The sequence below is a fragment of the Pelodiscus sinensis genome, chromosome 4, assembly GCF_049634645.1.
Source record: "Pelodiscus sinensis isolate JC-2024 chromosome 4, ASM4963464v1, whole genome shotgun sequence".
NCBI classification, from domain to species: domain Eukaryota; kingdom Metazoa; phylum Chordata; order Testudines; family Trionychidae; genus Pelodiscus; species Pelodiscus sinensis.
In genome coordinates, this window is record NC_134714.1 from 13116137 (window position 1) to 13138024 (window position 21888).

Genomic DNA, 21888 nt, shown 5'->3' on the forward strand with positions numbered 1-21888 from the left:
CGATGTCACGGGCGCTCAAGGAATCAAAGCGGGGCGGATCCGGAGCCTGCACCGTACGGAGAACTGGATCGCTCCGCGCCGACACAGGGAAAAGATACAGGCTGTAGTCAGTCCAGTGTGAAGGAAAGAAGCCGAGCGCGCACAAAGCTGCGTGCTAGGCGGGGAGCCAAGTGGCGCTGCGTGCTTGTGTCTTGCGGCGAATGGCCGAGATTTCGCGATGAATTCGGAAGCGGGGATATAAATACCCCTTCCGCGTAACATCAGATCCAGCTCCCTTCTGTCCCTGGTAAATAAAATAGTGGCTCATACATTAAATAACCTTCCCTAGCATCATTATAACTGAAAAAGATCAAGGGAAGGGGGGGTCATACTGGGGCTGCATGCATTCTCTGCCTTTTTTTCACCGACTGGTTTTGCTCTGAGAAAGCTCACGCCAGCCGAAGAACGGGCTAAGCTTTTGCCTAGCAAAAGGATTTTATATGATACCATTTGACACTGATCTTTAAATCGCTTGAGCTGTGCTTTTTTTTTTCCCTCGTCCGCTCGCTCTTCTTTCATTTGCCTCCCTGGCCTCGGAGACTTGCCTTCCCGAATAAGCGGATTGCTGCGCTTGTTTTAGCAGGAGAAGAGTTGTGCGCGGTGAGAGCCAAGGGGAGACTGAAGGAATCCTGACACCGCGGATATCCTGCAGCAATCAGCCCAGATGCAGCAGGAATCGAAAGAAACCTTCAAATCAGACACCCATGTCAACAGGGAAAGGATGGGGGGTGGCGAAGGGAGCCGCTGTCATTAAATTCTATGTATAGAGACACTTATTATTTGCTCCCCAATTGCAGAAGGCAGATTCCCATCTAGCGGTCCGCTTTTACGCGGCTTCTAAGTTAGTGTTTCAATCGGTAAAACATCGGCAACTGGACTCTCCGTATTTCTTCCCGTGATGGACCGAATACACAGATTTTTTTTCCTAACTAAATTCTAAGTCCACTTGGAAACACATTTTAATAGCATGAGAAACAAACAGAACTGTGGGAGAGAAATAGACATTATGGATATGTTCCTGTAAATAAAAACCCACTCAGAGAATCTAGTTTCATTTGAGAACATGGCCAATTTAAGTCGCTTTCAGGTTCCCTTAAAAATGCGATCAGCAGACACTTTAAAAAGCAGACATCCGAAGTGGTGTTTTCCCAACAAAGCAGCAGATCCATTGAGTCCGATCAAAGATGATAGCTACAAATAGAAAGTTACTCGGATTAATATATTGGCTTTGCTGTATTACCAGGCTTGCTACCTTTTAAAGTAATCATTCCTAATTAAAATCCCGTGGTGCGCAATGCAATCACCTAATTCTATGTTAAAAAAAGAGGCTGAGAATGTATGACTGGATACCTTTTTTCAAAATCCAATTGTCATTTTGTTTGACGAAAAGAAGTTTTGTGTTTAACTATGTAATTTTAACCTCACAACACACATCTCTCTAAACCCGAACACGTTGTCCAGATTAAAAAGGATAACGTGATTTACAAGCGTGTTTAAAGGGAGCGATTTGGCCTGTGATCGAAGCACATCCATCCAGCGTTAGTGTGGCTTTTTGTTTTGTTTGTTTGTGTTAGGCCCTAAGCTCTGACTTTTCTTGACCGACAGCTCTTTCGAACATAAAGATTTTCTTCCCAGCTAAAAGTAAATCTTCTAGAATGTAGTAAAATATTTCATCGCCTTCCAAGTACCCGCTGAAACTTGTGAGAGTTTTGACATTTACTTGTACAGAATAGAAACGAAATCGAACCTTGTCTTTGTTCTGTTTCGATCGATCGATCGTCTGTTTTACTAGATAGCGAGAAATACATGAATACGGCTCTATATTTAGATATTCTACATCTCTGTTAACATATCGAAGGTTTTGAGATTTCTTAGACAACTATGTAAACTATCTCAGTGGGGTAGTCGTATTAGTCTGTAACTTTAAAAACAAGGAGAAGTCCTGTAGCACCTTGGACACTATATAAAACCTACTTTCTCAGATGAGTGGAGGAAGTCTGAGTAAGTGGGTTTTGCCCATGAAATCTCATGATACCATATATAATTTTTGTTAGTCTGTAAATGCTACGAGTACTCGTTGTTTGTTTTTTTTAATATTACATATAAACACAGTCCGTTTTTAGGAATTTCTTTGTCTTTTCCCCCTTCGTCTTATGTAGGTAGCTAGCTGGGATTTTCTCATTTTTATGTCCTTCTGGTATATATAACTGTATAATTATCTATATTAATATACAGAAAGGGATACTATGGGAATTCAATAGGATGGACAGACCATAGATGTGTGGGTCTTAAAAAATTACATCAGTATACAGAGAATTCTGAGGGATGAGAGAAACTAAACATTTGGCGACCTTAATTATGCACAATAGCTAAATATAAAATCATTGATCACCCTATTATATCTTCACAGTATACAGATTCATATCAACTGTTCTATAATATATAGAGCCATATGGATCATCGACGTTCATACACAGATTCGTTTAGAAGATCATCATAAGTGTGTGTGTGCGGAAGAGAGATTTTAGCGTTGTAATGTGCATACAAAGATACAATGTTACACCGATCGTCTTATATTTTGCTACAAAGGCTGTACTGCACTTTAGTTCCCCTCAATTCGCAGCCTTCCTGCGTGTTGATGTTGTTATCCTTCTAAGAACCATCAAGGCGAGAATCTCTTACAGGCACGAGATGCCCTGACATTCTCGTCTCAAAAATCAGCACCAGGCACTTAATATATTTTCCTCCCACTTTGCTTTTTAAAAAAATGAAACTGTATTTACATTAAACAAAACGCGAGAGAAAAGCTCGCTAAAAGTCTGCTTTGACCTCTTCTCTCTTTAGCGCCACAAAGAAGAAAATATTGTATCAAAAGTAAGGTGAATGGGGAGGGAGGAGAGGAGAAACAGCTTTTTCTCTATTCAGCTGGGGGAGGAAAACTTTGAATATTTCCGTTTCTTTTCAGAGGCAGGGCAGCCCTGGGCAGCAATGAATGGAAAAGTCTTGGAAGCGGTCTATGAGGCTGTCAAACTGCTCAGCGTAATAAGCGCTAATGATGGGTCCCGAGTCCTGCTAGGACAAAAGAGGGCTTCGAGGGCTCGCAGAGGCTGAATAGCTAATAAGTTTTCGGGAGGGGAGGGGATGAGCTAGCTGTCAACACATTGATTTTGCGAGTGCAAAGAAAAGCGAGGCTTGCCGGTTGGGGCGAGTCCTGTCCCGGTGCAGCTGGGGACGGACGGCCCACTTACCCGGGTCCTGCATTGTAAAGGGCAGAGCAAAGCTGCTGCGGCGGGCGGCTGACCACAATGCAGCCAGCCATGGGGGGTGGTGGGGAAGAGGGGAGCGCTCGGGAACGCCACCCCAGGCTTGTCCAAACACTGCGGCCGTGCGCATGCCGGGCCCAAGTGGGGCACCCGCGCGCGCGCATCCTGCGCTCCAGTTTGCACCGCCCTGCAGCAGGGGGGAGGCGGCTCCGGTCCTGTCCCGTCCGCTGACCCTATCTAAACGAGCCATTGCTGCCTGACTTGTTCTGCAGAGAGATCCTGCGAAAGCGAGACACGGGGGGAGGTAGAGGGGAGGAGGAGAGAGCTGAGCTGTCACCTGGGGCCTGCCTGGCTGGCCGGCCTGAGAGTGGCATGGCCTTCCTTGCAGCCAGAGGTTGGCCCCCATTAGTGTCCTGGTGCAGAGCAGGGGCGCAGATCCCCTCCTCTGAACCCCGGGCATGTGTTGGGGCGAAAAAACAGCGAGCCCGCAGCTTGGGTGCATCAGACTCCACCGTCCCTGCTCCCGCTACTCCTACATTATAACTGCAGGAGGCGGATGTGCTGCTGCCGTTGTCCCTTTCCCTGCCTTGGTGTAAAAGCGCGGGGATCCCACCAGGCCAATGGGTGGAGCAAAGGTACCCCCAGAGTCACAGCCCGGCCCGCTGTCCCAGGCCTTTGGGCCGATGGGAAAGAGAAAACAATGGTAATGGAACGTTTACACTCTGCGTGCCAGGCCGGTCTGCGCTCCAGATGGAGACGCAGGGAGGGGGAGGCGTGTGATTCCCAATATGCATATTCCCAGGGGCTTCTCCAGCGGGCCCCCAGTCTGTGCCTTTGTGTGGGAATGAGCCACCTGGGCTGCACTAAACCGCGCCTGTTTCCCCACCAATGGCCTGGCTGGCGCAGGAGGAGAATGGAATTCAGAGCTGCACCTGCTCACAAGCTGTGTTTAAACGCGAGCAAGCCGGACTTGAGTTCCAAGCCAGCGAGGATCTCTTTCCACTCCCCGATCTCTGTGGGCAAAATCAGTGAGGGAGGGGGATACAAGATGGGAGCAGGAGACCTTCCTTCACCGTCAGAGAAGGAAAACCCCACTGGGGAAGAGAGGCTTTATTGCATAAAATTATCAATCCCCCTCTTTTAACAGGGGAGAGCGGCGGTGTCCTGTCTCTATAACATGAGGCTGCAAAACACCAGGAAAGGCGACTCTGCCTCCCATGGAGCACATGAATGGGACTTTTTAGGGGGCCTCACTTTGCAGCCCTTGGGCTTGCTTTGCTCAGAAACTGGGGGCCTATAGAAACATGGTGTTTTAAAATCCTGTGATGAACTCAATAGTTGCAGATTCAGGGGAGAGAGAATTGAGCAGTTCCTTATTTATTTTATTTTTCTAGCCTTCAGCTCTTTGGTCCCTTTGTTATTTTGTGAAATTATGTTAAGAAACTGGTGAGTTCTTAGCCATGCACCGCAGCCTCCTGATACTGTCACCTTTGCTGTATTAGAATAAAAGCATCTTTGCCTGGTTGTAGGCTCTTTCCAGTCACTTCAGGTTGCCTCCTGTTGCTGGCAAGAGTGAGTCTCAGGTCCGACACTGGGTCCTCAAAGTACAAAAAACACTACACAGATATCTGTCAGACAGCAGTTTACTTCCTGACAGCTATCAGCTGTGCCCCTTAAATAAAAGAACAACATTATAGGAAGAGCAGCATTTCTTACATCCCTTCTGCTAGCCAGGAACCCCATTTTGGCTGCGGATGAAGTGGGAGACTGTCTCAGTTCCGAGATGCCGGTACCCAAAGCCCATCGGTGAGGTCCAAATTGCTATGCTCTTGTGTAGCTTTAAATACTGCATCTCTACCTTGTTTGGGACAGTTTGGAAATATCCGGGGATTACTCATTGCTTGTTACAGTATGGCTTAGCTGTACTGCTTGTCCTTTGACTTTGTTTACATGATCAGTACATTTAGGTAAACAAGATTGTTATGTTCCCACCCTTATCTACAGTTCATACTTACTACAATGGCATATGTTCCTAGAGGCTTCCTTCTGGCTCATCAGTAGTAGGGAAGAGGGAGGGGAATAGGAAAGAGGGGGAAATGCAGGCCTCAGAACCCCTATACTTCACACACACAGAATTCTTCCACAATTGACCCCTACACCTCCTGACACACAGATTGATCACTTGGGTCTCATTCTCTCTTCCTACTTCCCCCTAAAACTGTTTTAGTGGGGAAAGAAAATACTATTTTCTCTGTTGTCAGCTCTTACTTTTATCAGATTTTGTCAAATCACTAGTCTTATAATGTATGTTACAGTCAATGGATGCTAGAAAGTATTTATATTAAACTAATAATCACGAACATTTGATTAGTTATTTTACAATATTATTTATTAAAAGTTAGGGTAAGATCCTACTGCACTCACTAATAGTGGCATGGGAGTCTATAGCTAGATTATCAAGCTTTGGCTCGGCTTCCTGCTATTTTAAATAAGTAAAATCCAATTAAAGTTAATCAACTGATGCTGTCCCTGCACTATATTCTTAAATAATCTGCAATAACATTAGGTAACAGTAGTTTCTTATGTACCCTGCATCCAAAAAAATCATTTGCTGATTTTAGTGTTTTACCCACTTACTTACATATTACTTTTGCTGCTACAAGAGCTAGTAGAATATATAGAGTGTGCTCTCCTGGGTTTTTTATAGGGCTTTGTGTAGGAAAAATAAAGGACGACTCTGTTTTTAGCTATGACCAGATCTTTTAAAAAGAGTGAGCTTTTCTGCTTGCCTTGCTTTACATGGAGCTACTAGGGTGAGGGCCAAGGCTATCCTTAGGCATACACCATCCTGTAGGGCATCTGAAAATTTGGGGCAGCATTGGGACAGCTGGTAAGAGTGTGTTGGCCCCCACACACACAGCATGTGGTGCAGTCTCCTTAAGCAGGGACATTCACTGGCATTGTACATTCTGCATGAGGAAACAGATACAGGGGTCTCTGCAAGGAATTGTGATTCTCTGCCACCAAAGGCAGGTTGGGTGTTTTGGTATCCTTTGCTGTCCCAACCAGTGTTCTCTCTAACATTTTCTATCCTTGGTCAAGTTGAATTTTCTTTTGGGTGGGCTGAAATTTCATAGGTACACCACCACTACAAATAAAACATGCACACATTTTATATATATGGATTGGATTGCTTATGAAGGGGGAAAAAGCACTCATGTCCGTTTTAGCTACACATACCAATCAAGGCTTTCCTAGGTCAGCATGTGGCAGAACACATCCCTCTAGTTCCACCCTACGCACAATTGTAATAATATTAGTATAAAGTGCCCCTTGTGTAGCAAGGTCAGTCTCACTCCTAGGTCCCAGAATCCTGTTCAGTTCACACTCTTGCAGTCTAGGCATTGTGGCACAGGCCCCACTTGCCCTTACTGAGGTTTAGGCTTCTGTCCCTTGGCTAAAAAGGGCATCAGGGCAGATGCCCCCAATCAGATGGGGTAACTAATCCTCCCCAGCTACTGGCTGGACTCCCAGGCTACTTGTCAACGGGAGTCCAAACACTCCCTATCAGGGACTCTCACCTTCCATCCTCATCTCTAGCAATGCAGTCACCTTATCAACTATAACTTTACTCCAAACTCCTGTTCTTCCCTGTCCCCCAGCAGGAAAGGCTTTTTAAAATGCCCATTAGCAGTCTGAAGTGAGATCAGCTGGCCCTTAATTGATTTAAGCAGCCCTGTCTCAGGTGTTCTCACTCTGCCTGTGATAACTCTGGGTCAGCTGCTCCTGGCTGCCTTGAAGTTCCCTTCTCCTAATTAGCCAGGCCTTTCTGCATTTTAGAGCTGCCTCTCTTCCCTTCTAATATAGCCCTTTGGTCTGACCAGGTCATATCTGTGAGGTATGATTTGAAAATCCATAACTTGCTGATCAGCAATATCCCAGTAACATCTGCACAGCAGCATTCTCTGTAAAGTTATAAATTTTCCCCTGTATGATGTTAAAATACATATTCAGACTTATGTAGCACCAAACAGACCTATCTTGAACAAGGATGTGTGTTTTTAAACAGTAAACAAAGTCGTGGGGCAGAAAAGGGCAAGTGAGAAACAAAGGAAGCTTGTTCAGGTGAAAAAACTTAGCAGGGAACATCCTTGCACAATACAGACTCTTTGTCGCCTGGTTCTCAGCTAGAAAAGCTTTTCAAGAGGGGGACTGAAACCATAAAAAGGAGAAACGAACATCCCAAAAGGCCTCTCTTCTCTCTCACACACAGTCCATGTCTCTCTTTGCACCTAAGCAGACAAAAGAAGCAGATGATGGGTACTGGGGGAAAGCTTCTGACAGAGAGTCTGGTCAGTAATGCTGCTAGAGGCATGCAATCAGAAACTTTGCTTGAAATCTAAACTAGTTTGTTATGTTGGGCACTAGAAAGCATTTTATGTATCTTGTAAATGTTTGTGATGCTTACACCTCATTGCTTGTACTCACTTAAAATCTCTATCGCTGTAGTTATTAAACTTGTCTTCTTTGATCTAATCTGGAGTGTTTCAGTTTTAAAGTGTCTGGATAACTCTATTTAATGTTATGAACTGTTATATATTAGTCCCTTCAAGGAATAACAGATTTAATACACTTTGTTCAGAAAAGGGCTCAGCAATACAAAATATACATTTCTGGAGGGAAATTCAGGGGATGGAGTATTTTGGGGTTATCCTGCAGAAGTAACTCAAGCTGATAAAAACCAGAGCGTAACCCAAGTATAACTGGCAGGCTGCAGTTACACACAGATATTCAGGGTGTGGCTAGAATGCTGGAATGATATTGGTGAGTAGCCCAGCTGTAAGCTTAATGTAGCAACTCATTGTAAGACACCCAGGGCAGAAGTGACACAGCCCTTCACTGGTCTGGATTGCACCTCAGTATGTTCCAGTATGTGAAGCTGTGATTATCTTTATTGCCCCTGAAGTAAAGTGGTAGAGGTAGTGCAGTGGCCCCTGATGCCAACTGGTATGCTGGTGAGGAGGTTAGAGAGGTGCCTATAAATCTACAAGGCTGTGTCTAGACTGGCAAGTTTTTCCGCAAAAACAGCTGCTTTTGCAGAAAAACTTGCCAGCTGTCTACACTGGCCGCTTGAATTTCCGCAAGAACACTGATGATCTCATGTAAGAAATCAGTGCTTCTTGCAGAAATACTATGCTGCTCCCGTTCGGGCAAAAGTCCTTTTGAGCAAAAGCTTTTGTGCAAACGGGTCAGTGTAGACAGCTCAGATTTGTTTTGCGCAAAAAAGTCCCGATCGTGAAAATGGCGATCAGGGCTTTTTTGTGCAAAAGCGCGTCTAGATTGGCACGGATGCTTTTCCGCAAAAAGTGCTTTTGCGGAAAAGCGTCCATGCCAGTCTACACGCTCTTTTCTGCAAATGCTTTTAACAGAAAACTTTTCCGTTAAAAGCATTTGCGGAAAATCATGCCAGTCTAGAAGTAGCCCAAGAGTCTGCAGTACCTGTTTGCTTCCAGAGAAGCCCCATTATGTACAGGTGCTTCTCTCTCTCCTTTTCCTGATGGGAACCCTGGGCCTTTTTTCCCTCTCACTCTTTCCTTTTCTGGGCTGGCTGCAATGTTCGCCCTCCAGGCCCTGTGCTCATGGTCTGATGCAGCTCCGGCTTTTAGTTTCTCATTGAAATGTCATCTGTAACTCCAGAAGTTGACATTATTGAGTCAGCCATTTTGTGTGTCCAGCCACTGCTAGCTGAAAACCAAATACCAGAAATAACTGGTAGATTATTTGCTAGAAATAATTTTAGGGTTCTGAGAGGGAAGGCCAAACAGCCGTACATTTATAATTTTGCTAATCAAAATTACAACAACACTAAAAGCTAATATAGCATAAAATTAAGACTTTAAGCAGCTGACCTTGGTTAAGTGCCCCAACATATAGGTTTTATTCTTGTCACAACTAAAAATATAATTTTTAACAGTCAAAAATAATACAAATATGGTAGCTCTCTAATGGTTACTATGATAACTTGCTAAAAATCACTGTAAGTTATGTGCTTTAAGTTAACTATAAAAATTAAGCAAAAATATAGACTTTGAAGCAATCCACAGGAACTTTTCTTTGGGCAAGGAGCTGGCATCTAAACTTCCCATCAGCTGACAGAAGAATAGCCCCAGAAGCTGTGTCTTGTTAAACTGGTGGCACCATCACTGTAATGGGAAATGCATTTACTTGACAAGCCTTCCCCTGCATCAGGTTCACTTGTGCACCGTATGACAGAATTGCCACCCCAAGTTATTAGGGATGCTGAGCACCTGCAGCTCCCATGAACTACAACAGAAATGGGAGCAGCTACAGATTTGCAAAGCCGGACTGCAGGGACCCAGGTCTGCAAAGTTTGGCCTAAGTACTCACATTTGGGGGTTGGGGAGAAGAGGACTAACTTTTAAAAAATATTTATGTCTTCACACTTTAAAAGCAGGCACTCAAAATGCTTTGATACATCCCCTCAATGCTACATCAAAGAATGAAGTTGCTGTACACTGCTTGGTTGGTTGGTTGAAATGACTCACCTTCTTGCATCAGAGCCATTGCTTACTTATACACACACTGAGCAATGGAGGGAAATAAATGGCAATTACAAAAACAAACACATTTGAAGAAATAAATCTACGCACACTCATTAGATACTTAATGGGCTATTTCTTTGTGTGTGCAGTAAACATCTATTTCTGTAGCAGAAATCTCTCCTCTGAGAAAAACATTAACCTTCCGCAGTTCACCTTGGTTGGCAACTGGTAAGAATCAATTCACCTAAGAATGATGTCAACTTTTAACTAGCTTGCTACATTATTTCAGCTGGAGAGACCACTAAAAATATAGTTGATTGCATTTTACATTTTTAACAGTGAGATTTAACATCATTTGATTCATCAGCCTTATGTTACCTATCATCGCTCTTTGAGCTGCAATGCACGGAGCTGGCACTGGTGAAATGCTTTCAGAGTTCACACATTAATAAATGGGGCAACTTGGACAGTGTCTCAGTTGCTAGCCAAAACAAACAGAGCAGCCCATTTCCTAGAGATACAGTATAAAACTGTTATAGAACATTGACTGAGGAGGATTCTGCAGTGTTTCAGCTTTTTCCATCAGATCCAGTAGAAATCACTGATTTTTTTATGGCCTTCTGCAGTGCAGAAGTGACACCAACACAAAGTAAGTTTTTGGGTTTTTTTATTGCACATATCTGTCAGGTCACTGATCTGCAAAGCCTTACTCCTGTGAGTAGTCCTTGCTCCCAAAAGTAGTCCCGCTGAAGTCAATGGGACTATTCATGGCAGTAGGGACAGCAGGCATGAATAAGGGTTTGTAGGAACAGGCCCAACGTTGAGTAAAAAGTAGTTAGTGTAGGGAAAAATACATGTTCTGAAGTTCACATACTAATATTATTCTTATATATAGATTTTTATTTGCTAAAATATTTGGCTGTCTCTTGTAGAAAGCTAAGCAGGACCAACCAAATTTAGATTCTGATGGCATTTTCTGTTGTTCAGGAGTTAGAACCTGGCTATTTATTTTATACTCAAAAATAGTGCTATACTTTTGCACCCACCATACATATAACTTTTCAAATTTGCTATTGAGTTATTAGAAAATACTCAGCTGTTACAGTGATAGGTATGGTATCAAATCCTAAGCAGATAAAAAAAACACAAATTATTTTTGTGTTAAGTTTTCAAAGTAAAATAAGGAGGTTTGAATGCATAGAGAGTCTTATCCACAGCCCACCTTTGTATAGACTTTACCATGCAAGTGGATTTGTATTTGACTATATAATTCACTGTTAATCCTCAGCTAGGCTCTGATCCAAAGTCCATTAAAGTCAATAGAAAGACTCATATTGATGTCAATGGAGTTTGCATCAGGCTTCATTGTTGTGAAACTTCAGCTATATATTTTAATTGACTATTTTTAGTTTGCAGGACAAGTTTATCAATAGCTTGTCAGAACTGCAGGGGGGCAGACTTGGCCAACATCCAGCTTTTTCCTGTGATCACGATGTTATATTCATAATTTCACAAGAACTTATGCTCCGATGTCTCAAGAAAGTCTACAGTGCAATTCCACTCTCATGAAGTTCAATAAAGCGTGCCGTGATTTTTACATGAAATGTTTGCCAAAAGAGTATATCAGAGTCAATAGACTTCCAGATACTGTGAAGTAAAAGGATATTAATTGGCAAAAACTTCTTTATCCAAGTGGAATATGTACAGATCCCAGTGGAAGGGTTAACCTGCATGGAGAAGTCACAGAGAAGTGTGAACTGCACTCGACTTCAGAAGTAAGTTTAGTATTTAACAAGCACACTGTTGTGGATGCTAGGGAAGAACACAGTGGGTAGGCGCAGTCCTGACTCACCCATTGATGTCAATGGCTACGTCTAGACTGGTATGATTTTCCGCAAATGCTTTTAACGGAAAAGTTTTCCGTTAAAAGCATTTGTGGAAAAAAGCATCTAGATTGGCACCAACACTTTTCTGCAAAAGCACTTTTTGCAGAAAAGAGTCCGTGCCAATCTAGACACAGTTTTGCACAAGAAAGCCCCGATCGCCATTTTCGCCATTGGGGCTTTTTTGCTCAAAACAATACCGCATTGTCTACACTGGCTCTCTTGCACAAAAGCATTTGCGCAAGAAAGCTTTTGCCCGAACGGGAGCAGCATAGCATTTCCACAAGAAGCACTGATTTCAGACAGTGGGAAGTCAGTGTTCTTGCGGAAATTCAAGCGGCCAGTGTAGACAGCTGGCAAATTTTTCCGCAAAAGCAAGTGCTTTTGCAGCAAAACTTGCCAGTCTAGATGCAGCCAATGAGTTTACTCCCATGAGCAGGGGTCCCTTGTGGAGTAACAATTGCAGCACTGGGTCTACTGTCTCACCTGGTAATTAGATGTAATTTTTTTTTTCAAACGCCACACAAATTGCACAGAAACTAAGGCTGGAACTGCAGGCAGGTTGATCCCAGCTTGTTAGAGGATACCCGAATCTAGAGTAAACCCAGAAAACACAGGATCTTATCAACTGGGGGGGACATTTTGAAAATATGTGAATCTGGGTGTCCGTAACTAATAGGTGTCACTCTGCACCTCATAGGATTGGGTCCCTAATATCTCTGAGCATCTCCTCATGTCCTCTTTTTAACAAACTTCTCCTAAAAAACACCTGGCATTGAGATGATGCTCCGTCTAGGGTAGGAGCCAGGCAGTTTTTCTGCTTGTCTTGTCCCTAAGGCAGAACTCCTGTTCCAGGAGTAAGCAGCCAAATGAATTCTTTGAGCAAGAGAGACCAGACAATCAGGCTAGCCTTGCTGATGTCATGTATGTAGTTTACATTTTTCTTCTGAGCCTTTTAATACACTATAGTTATGTTCCCTACGGCTGTCCCTTAACTAAAGGAATGTATAGTCAGTATTCCATAGAGTTTGCAGATGTCTATAGACCCACTGTGCCCTCTGATCAACATGACCTTCCTGAATGTGAGCTTTTCAATGACCAAACTGAAAAATCTAGAAATCTGGAGGCACTTCCTACACACGATAAGAATTAGACTTGACCGTAGTGGGCTATAGACATCTGTGAGGTCTCTAATTGGGGCCTTTAATTCCTATAATCCAGGATGATTTGCAGCAGATGCTTCCAGATTACTGCTAGGACCCAAAGGTGGCTTGAGAGACAAAAATAATTAGCATCCAAATAGCAAGGTCAGAGGAGGGCTGCTGTGTAAAACCCCATAGCACCGGGCTGGGGAGAGAGGGGAGCCCTTCTACATCCTGTGAAAGTAGAGGCTTCTCCCATCTTCCACTGCAAGGTGCAAGGGGGAGGGGGATACTTTCTGTGTACAGCAAGTACCATAAATGGCTTTTAAAAAGAAACGAACCAGGCTCCAATTTTGTTTCTCTAAGGCTCCCTTGCATCACTCTGGTTGCAGAAAGGAGCCTTAAAGTGAACAGAAACAGCGGCCTATGCAGAGAGTCTCCCTGGACAGTACAGTCCTGCGATTGTGACCTTCAGCAAAGAGGGCAAAGCAGGTGTGTTCAAAGTGCCCGGCACTGCTACTATTTTTAGTCTCCCAGGGCCCAGAGAGAGCCATAGGCAGAATAAGATGTGTTAGAGTCACCTTAAAGGCTGGGCAGGCGCACCCCAGAATTGGGAGAATGAAGGTGGATTAAAGCTGACTTTGCTTACCTGTCTGGCATGGAAATGGGGTAACTAAGAAGCTGGCCCAGAGCCTCATGTTGTACTGGTGTTGGACAGGGTTTTCCAAAGGGGCTCTGATTAGAAAGACTAAAACATATGAAGTTGCCAAAGAGAATCTAGTTTTATTCCCACTTCCAAACATGTGTGAATATTTTCTGAGTGGAGGCAGCAGTGATAGCACCTGAAATGCTGACGGGAAAACAGCTATAAACACTAAAAGCCCCGGTGAGAGGAACTGCTGCTTCTGTGATTCACTCCCAGCCTCCAGCCAGACAACCAAGTGCATAACAACTGAGGGCCAAATCCTGTTCCCAAGTAGGCTCATGTAGCTGTGGGCTGAGTAGGCCCAATAAGAAAGAAGAGAAACACCCACAGAGGGCAAACAGAGGGATCACTTCTGGCACTTCTGATGTGGGGAGGCTGAGTCCTTAGCCCTCTGGATAAGAATATCACTGCTTGAACAATGATGTATGGGAGCTGCACCAAGTTTCCTAGTCTGACCCCTTCTCAGGTATAGCTGGTTTGCCCCACAGAAGTCTAGAATCTTAAACAACATTAGACATAGCTAATATCAAACTGCACCGAGGGAAATATACAGTCCAGCTCCATATGTGTTAACATTCCCTTTCCTCAACAGAATGCCCCTTTGTCCAGCCAGATAAACTTGTCCACTTTCAGGCTTTTATTCCTATATTCCCTCATCTGACTAAGGGAATGTCTACACTAGGAAATTATTTAGAAATCATAGAATACTAGAACTAGAAGGGACTCAAGAGGTCATCAGATCCAGTCCCTCACCCCGACAGCAGGACCAAGCATTATCCATTCTAGATCATCCCTGACAGGTGTCTGTCCAACCTGTTCTTAAATGTCTCCAGTGATGGAGATTCCACAACCTCCCCAGGCAGTTTATTCCAGTGTTTAACCACACTGACAGTTAGGAAGTTTTTCCTAATGTCCAACCTAAACCTCCCTTGCTGCAATTTAAGCCCATTGCTTTTTGTCCTGTTATCAGAGGCCAAGGAGAGCAATTTTTCTCTCTCCACCTTATAACAGCCTTTTAGATACTTGAAAACTCCTATGATGTCCCCTCTCTGGGCACAGCTAAACTGTGGATGGGCAGTTTTGATCCCCAAAAAACTCCTCCGTGTCCACTTTTTTTTGTGGAAGAGCAAGCACGCTCTTTCAGAAGCCCCTAGAATCATAGAATCATAGAATAATAGGGCTGGAAGGGACCTCGAGAGGTCATCGAGTCCAGACCCCCGCCCTCAAGGCAGGACCAAGCTCCGTCTACACCATCCCTGACAGATGTCTATCTAACCTGTTCTTAAATATCTCCAGAGAGGGAGATTCCACCACCTCTCTTGGCAATTTATTCCAATATTTGACCACCCTGACAGTTAGGAATTTTTTCCTAATGTCCAATCTAAACCTCCCTTGCTGCACTTTAAGCCCATTCATTACTCCTTGTCCTGTCCTCAGTAACCATGAGGAACAAATTTTCTCCTTCCTCCTTGTGACACCCTTTTAGATATTTGAAAACCGCTATCATGTCCCCCCTTAATCTTTTTTTTTCCAAACTAAACAAGCCCAGTTCATGAAGCCTGGCTTCATAGGTCATGTTCTCTAAACCTTTAATCATTCTTGTCCCTCTTCTCTGTACCCTTTCCAATTTCTCCACATCTTTCTTGAAATGTGGCGCCCAGAACTGGACATAGTACTCCAGCTGAGGCCTAACTAGTGCAGAGTAGAGCGGCAGAATGACTTCACGAGTTTTGCTTACAACACACCTGTTGATACAACCTAGAATCATATTTGCTTTTTTTGCAACAGCATCACACTGTTGACTCATATTCAACTTGTGGTCCACTATGACCCCTAGATCCCTTTCCGCCATGCTCCTTCCTAGACAGTCGCTTCCCATCTTGTATGTATGGAACTGATTGTTCCTTCCTAAGTGGAGCACTTTGCATTTCTCTTTATTAAACCTCATCCTGTTTACCTCTGACCATTTCTCTAACTTGCTAAGGTAATTTTGAATTATGTCCCTATCCTCCAAAGAAGTTGCAACCCCACCCAGTTTGGTATCATCTGCAAACTTCTAGGAGGAAAAAGGGGGTTTCTGAAAGAGGCGTTTTTTTTACATTTGTCGCAGTCTAGATGGGCCAAATGTCAGAAAAGCCTCTTCCATCAAAAGAATCGGAAAAAGGTACGCAAAATGCAGAGCATATTTTGCATACCTTTTTCCGACAAAAACTTGTAGTCTAGGCATACCCTGTTTCTTCTCTTTTCTAAGCTAAACAAGCCCACTATATTTTCCCTTTTCCAGTCCTCTGGAATTTCTCCTGACTTCCATGATTTTTCAAAGATGATAATTAAAGGCTCAGATTCCTCCTCTATCAGTTCCTTGAATATTCTAAGATGCATTTCATCAGGTCCTGGCAACTTGAAGACATCAAACTTTTCTAAGTCATTTTAAACTTATTATTTTTGTATTTTAACATCTAAACTTACTCCATTTCCACTCGCATTCATTATGTAAGGCATCCCATCACCAACTATCTTCTTGGTGAAAACTGAAACAAAGAGGTCATTAAGCACCTCTGCCATGTCCAATTTTTCCTGTTATTATTTCTCCCTCTTCGCTGAGCAATGGGCCTACCCTTTCCCTGGTCTTTCTCTTGCTTCTAATATATTTATAGAATGTTTTCTTGTTATTCTTTATGTCTCTAGCTAGATTGAGCTCGTTTTGTGCCTTTGCCTTTCTAACCCTGCCCCTGCATACCTGTGTTATTTGCTTATATTCATCTTTTGTATTTGACCTAGTTTCTATCTTTTATGAAACTCCTTTTTGATCATGTAAGATCTCCTGGTTGATCCAAGGTGGTGTCCTGCCATATTTTCTATCTTTCCTATGCAGGGGAATAATTTGCTTTGGGGTCCTTAATAATGTTCCTTTGAAAAACTGCCAACTGTCTTCAGTTGTTTTTCCTCTTAGTCTTGCTTCCCATGGGACCTTATCTATCATCTCTCTAAGCTTACTAAAATCTGCCTTCCTGAAACCCATTGTCTTTATTTTGCTGTTCTCCCTTCTGTCATTCCTTAGAATCATTAACTCTACGATTATAACTTATTTCAAAATAATAACTCCCAAAATAATAATTTCAAAATAGTGTGTCCACATGATGGGGAAGCTTCAAAATTAGTCCGAGGCAGGGGTCCATTAATGTGGATGAGCTATTATTACTTAGAGCTCCAGGAAGCACTGGTGAGTAATTAGTCTGAATTACTCTGGGGAGTAGTTATTTCAAAATAATGGCACAGTAGTGTCCACACCACCGCTATTTCAAAATAACTGTTTCAAAATTAGCATTATTCGTCATGTAAAGCAGGTATTATGATTTTGAAATAACCACCCCTTATTTCAAAATAACGAGCTTGGTATTTTGAAATAAGGGGAGTTATTTCAAAATAACCCCCTAATGTAGACCAGGGCTAAATCTCTGATCTCTAAAACACACTGCTGATTTCTTTGTTCAAACTCAGCCCTAAGCATTAGGAGTCCAAACCCTTTCACTTAGATACACCGCGATAAGTTTGGGAATTGAGAGAGACTCCCACGGACTTCTCTGGAGGTACAGCAATGATGTGTTTGACCCTGGAGTTGAAATCTTGATCCCACTGAAATCAGTCGCAAGACTGTCACTGACTTCAGTGGAGCCTGGATTTTACTCTATGGGAGGGGATTATCTGGGTGGAAAGAAGTCTGCAGCTACTCTACACTACTGAAGAAAGTTGTGAATAACGTAGCTGGAGTCAACGTACCTTAGGTCATGTTTCCAGGGGTCTATACCATAGAGGGGTGTCAATGGAAGAAACTCTCTTATAGACGTCCCTTACTCTTCGGCTACGTCTACACTGGCCCCTTTTCCGGAAGGGGCATGTAAATTTCACCTATCGTAGTAGGGAAATCCGCGGGGGATTTAAATATCCCCCGCGGCATTTAAATAAAAATGTCCGCCGCTTTTTTCCGGCTTTTTAAAAAGCCGGAAAAGAGCGTCTACACTGGCCCCGATCCTCCGGAAAAAGCGCCCTTTTCCGGAGGCTCTTATTCCTTATTTGAAGTAGGAATAAGAGCCTCCGGAAAAGGGCGCTTTTTCCGGAGGATCGGGGCCAGTGTAGACGCTCTTTTCCGGCTTTTTAAAAAGCCGGAAAAAAGCGGCGGACATTTTTATTTAAATGCCGCGGGGGATATTTAAATCCCCCGCGGATTTCCCTACTACGATAGGTGAAATTTACATGCCCCTTCCGGAAAAGGGGCCAGTGTAGACGTAGCCTTCTTGTCTGGGATAGAGTAGAAGAGTTGACTCCAGAGCAATCTGTGGTCAATTTGGTGGATCTTAGAGCTGTAAGCTGTGCGTTTTGTGGCCATTTAGGAGATAGTCAAATGGCACTCAGCTGATTAGCAGAGCACCCACAGCTGGATTTTTGTTTCTGCTGCTGGGGCACATTCACACATGCCTCAGTGCACATAACAAAATGTATTCTGCATGTGGATGGACAAAATCCACATGTGAGTGGAAAAGATTACAGGGAACATTGGTTTTATAGACCCATTAAATCAACCACTGGTGGATCCGTCTCAAAGCATCAGTCCAGGCTGTAGTGAAGACATAGACTGACTTAGAGTTAGGGCATCTTACTGCTACAGTACTTCTGAATATGGTGTAAGGATATTTTAGGAACACTAAACAGCCCCAGGAGTTACTTAACACATTCTGCAAAGCAGATAACTCTTGCTGTAGCAGACAGAAAGCCCACTGCTAATGTTGAGGTTAAAATCGAGGTCTAAGAGGTTTGTTTTAGCATGGGTTCTGCATGCCACACCCCGGTGATTAAGGGAGGTGAAACAGGCATGTACACAAATGAAGGCTGTACACACGAACAAAGGCAAAGGCTTAAGTTTTAGTACTCTTTTATATCCCATCCTCTGGTTCATTATACCATACTAATTACAAATATTTATGGCAAAACATGTAATTATGCATTTCCCACTAACTTATATAACATGTTTGTTTGCTTTTTAACAATAACGAACTATTGACCTGATTTAAGAAATGAACTTCTTTTATTTTTCTTAACTATGTTTGACAGGTCTCTGACTTTTCCATCATCCTTTACCCAAGTGAGGGAGAGTCCAAAAGCTGAATAAGAGAATATTTAGTACTAGGAGATTTACCCAGTGCTGCTCAGGCCCTTTAACTCAATTAATGTTTGCTTTTGGAAAAGAAAATTAAAATGTCCATGCTTCTTTTAAATCATTGCTGAAGATAGGGCTGGGGAAGAGGGATTTGGTATGCAGGCTGCAGCTCCAGTGGGCATGGCTGGGAAAGGGGTGCATGTCCCCCAACAGGGGCAGGTCCATATTCATCTGCCCCTTGTACTCCCCAGCCAGAGCAAGGAATGCAGCAAACTGCATTTTCCCCTCATTCCCTGATGAAGAGGAACAACAGCTGGCAATGTTCCCATATAAATGGGGGGAGCTTCAGGCCCCTCCCCCCCACCTTTGTAAAGGGCACCTGGGGGTTGGGAGGTTGGGGTTGGAGCTATTCTGGATGGTAGGGCTCATCCAGCCCCTTTTACCTTTCACCTGGTGATTCTCTCACTTTTCTGTGTGGTTTTCTGAGAAGCAGCCCCATTGCAGGCCCATCCCATTTTCCTGGCACAATCAAACCCTGCCCTTGCTTTAAGTTATGATACGAAGATGTTGTATGTTGAATTTGATGGTCCTAGCTCTACCATTGAGGAGGAGTTCTTGGACAAACAGACAGACACACACATAGACCGACTCTCTCAAATATATTGTGGATGCTAAGAAGGAAGAAGTGCAAACAAAGCCTAAAGAGATTATTTGGAGGGTGTTACTGACCATACTAAATTAGGCCCACATTTTTGCTTATATATTACTTACTTACAAATTACTAGCTAGAGAAGACCCATTAAATACAGTTAGGCTCTTATCTTGCATGAGGTAATTTCAACTAATCACTGTTTCACTTTCTTACATGTGACCACTTTCCCGATAATTAGGGTCAGAGGACAAGCTCAACCCTCGGTGTCTGGTCATACACCCCTTTGCATGGTAGTTTTCCTCTAACTCCAATGGGAGCCAGACTAGGCCTTATGGATGGAATGAATTTCAGATGAAGGGGTCTTCTTGGCTCTGTAATTTACTTCCTCTCTTGATCAGACAGATGCTGAATCTCTTGTTCATAAGGATGCAGTTCTAGGATTCTCTTGTCACTGGGAGTTTTACTAATCTGAGTGGAGGGGCTTAAGTAATTTATGTGTCACTGTCAGATGTTACATGGAAAACCGAGTCTTAGTTTGCCAGGAAACACTGATGATTCACTGCATTCGTACTGAAGTAGTGTATTTTTACATGGGTTAGTGTACCTTGATTGGTTATGATCGGAGACTGGATTAATTATAATTAAAAATATACATCAAGAATAACATTTTCAGGTGTGTCTACATCCCCTTTTCAACTGTGACTTTGACACTTAAGATCCTAAAAGTTGTTGACTTAGGCTGCTATTTGCCTAAATCTCTTTTGAAAATGTGACTTAGGCACACCTAAAAACTTTACTCCAGACCTCTCTAGTAGTCTTCATACTCAAGTCAGTTGAAAAAAATGTTTTTTTGGTTATTTCTCTCTAGAAATCTTTTTCAGAAAAATCATGTTCTCTAAAGAGGGTCAGACATTGGGAAAGAAGGCTAATAGTTTGGGAGTGTGGTGGGGGTTTTACATTGAGATTTACTTTAAGGGGGGAAATCTCAATACAAGTATCTGTGTTTTTATGAGAGTTAGGCAATTCTGTCCCCATAAAGGGATGAAATCCCAGATGTTCATATGTCCATATCTTTGTGTTGAATATGTAGATCAGAATTTGATCTTCCCAAAGTCTTAAGTTGATCCATCTTGAAATGTTGTTAATATAAATAGTAAAACTGGATCAAAGCCCAGATCCGAATCTGGGATTGAGATTGGGGCACATCTGTAAGCACAACAATGAAGGATTCTAGATGCTCAATTTAGGTAGAAATTAACAGACAAATTATGGAAATGCGCTTGCTCTTCAAAAGGATAATACTTAGTGTTTCTCATCCTTCAAACTGATTTTGCAAACTGTTAATTAATCACCATCATTCTGTTTTTGTAGGGCAGCAAGACAGGTATACAAAAACTGGCTTACTTTTTTTTGCATTCAGGCAGATCTTGATTTCAATGAAGGTCCATATTTATGCTTAACTGTATAATTGTCCCTTCTATTCAGTTTCTTCTTCTTCTATTTCTTTTGCATTAGTATGACAATATATGCACTGTATGGCGGCAAAATAATGGACATGTCTCTCTTCTCATGATGGTTTTATACGGACATAACTCCTTGGATTTCAAGAGAGCCATTCCTTTGCAGAGGTGTAATTTTACATCAGAATCAGGCCTAATACCATTAACTTCCATGGATGGTAACTAAACAGTGTGGCCACCTTTCCATTTATTTCAATAGGAGCTTGATTGAGCTATATGACTTTTATCTGATATATCTCATTGCAAAGGTAGTGACTTTAGATTCTTTTGATATCATATTTTTAATGGAGTCTTTACCTTTTTCTATCACTGTATTTTCAAGTCGTTCTTGGACTTTTCAAGGGAAACAAAAATTAGATTGGGTTCAAGACATTTCATTAGGAGTGGTAATTTTTTAAAAGCATAGCTAGAAAATGTTCATTTCAGCATTAAAAATAGGTAGCCCTTTCATAACAGACACATTTGAAAAGGATTAAATTAACCAGAACACGGACCTCTCCTTCCTGATTCTGAGAACTCCCCTGTGGGCCTCTGAGTCTGAGGCTCTTACTATAAAATAGAGATCAGTGCAAATAGTTAGCTGAAAGATTATTCATTCTGCTGATACCATTATTGGACCTAACCAAGTGAGTTATAAGATCAAGAACACATATTCCTGCGCATCCAGAAATATAATTTATGCTATCATGTGCCGAAAGTGTCCATCCGCTATGTACATTGGACAACATCTCAGACACTTCGCCAAAGGATTAATGCCCACAAAACAGATATCAGACAAGATCACAAAGAAAAAACAGTTTCTTGCCATTTTAACCAGAAAGGACACTCTCTCAATGACTTAACCACCTGCATTCTGCTACAAAGACCTTTTACATCTGCACTTGAAAGGGAATCCTCTGAACTGTCATTCATGTTAAAATTCGACACTTTCCAAAAAGGACTCAACAAACACTTGAACTATCTCA

At 42.7% G+C, this 21888-nt stretch overlaps 1 long non-coding RNA gene across 2 annotated transcripts; it reads right to left on the reverse strand.

Moving 5' to 3' along the window:
- Positions 1 to 999: 999 nt before the first annotated feature.
- On the reverse strand, positions 1000 to 16130 carry LOC142828949 (uncharacterized). Of its 2 annotated transcripts, none has more exons than XR_012903125.1 (3): positions 16066 to 16130; positions 12235 to 12341; positions 1000 to 1230 (listed from the first exon to the last, which is right to left on the reverse strand). It is a non-coding gene; the product is annotated as an uncharacterized LOC142828949 (long non-coding RNA). The 2 variants fall into 2 exon arrangements; XR_012903124.1 differs by lacking the exon at positions 1000 to 1230 and adding an exon at positions 9251 to 9505.
- Between the last annotated feature and the right edge of the window lie 5758 nt (positions 16131 to 21888).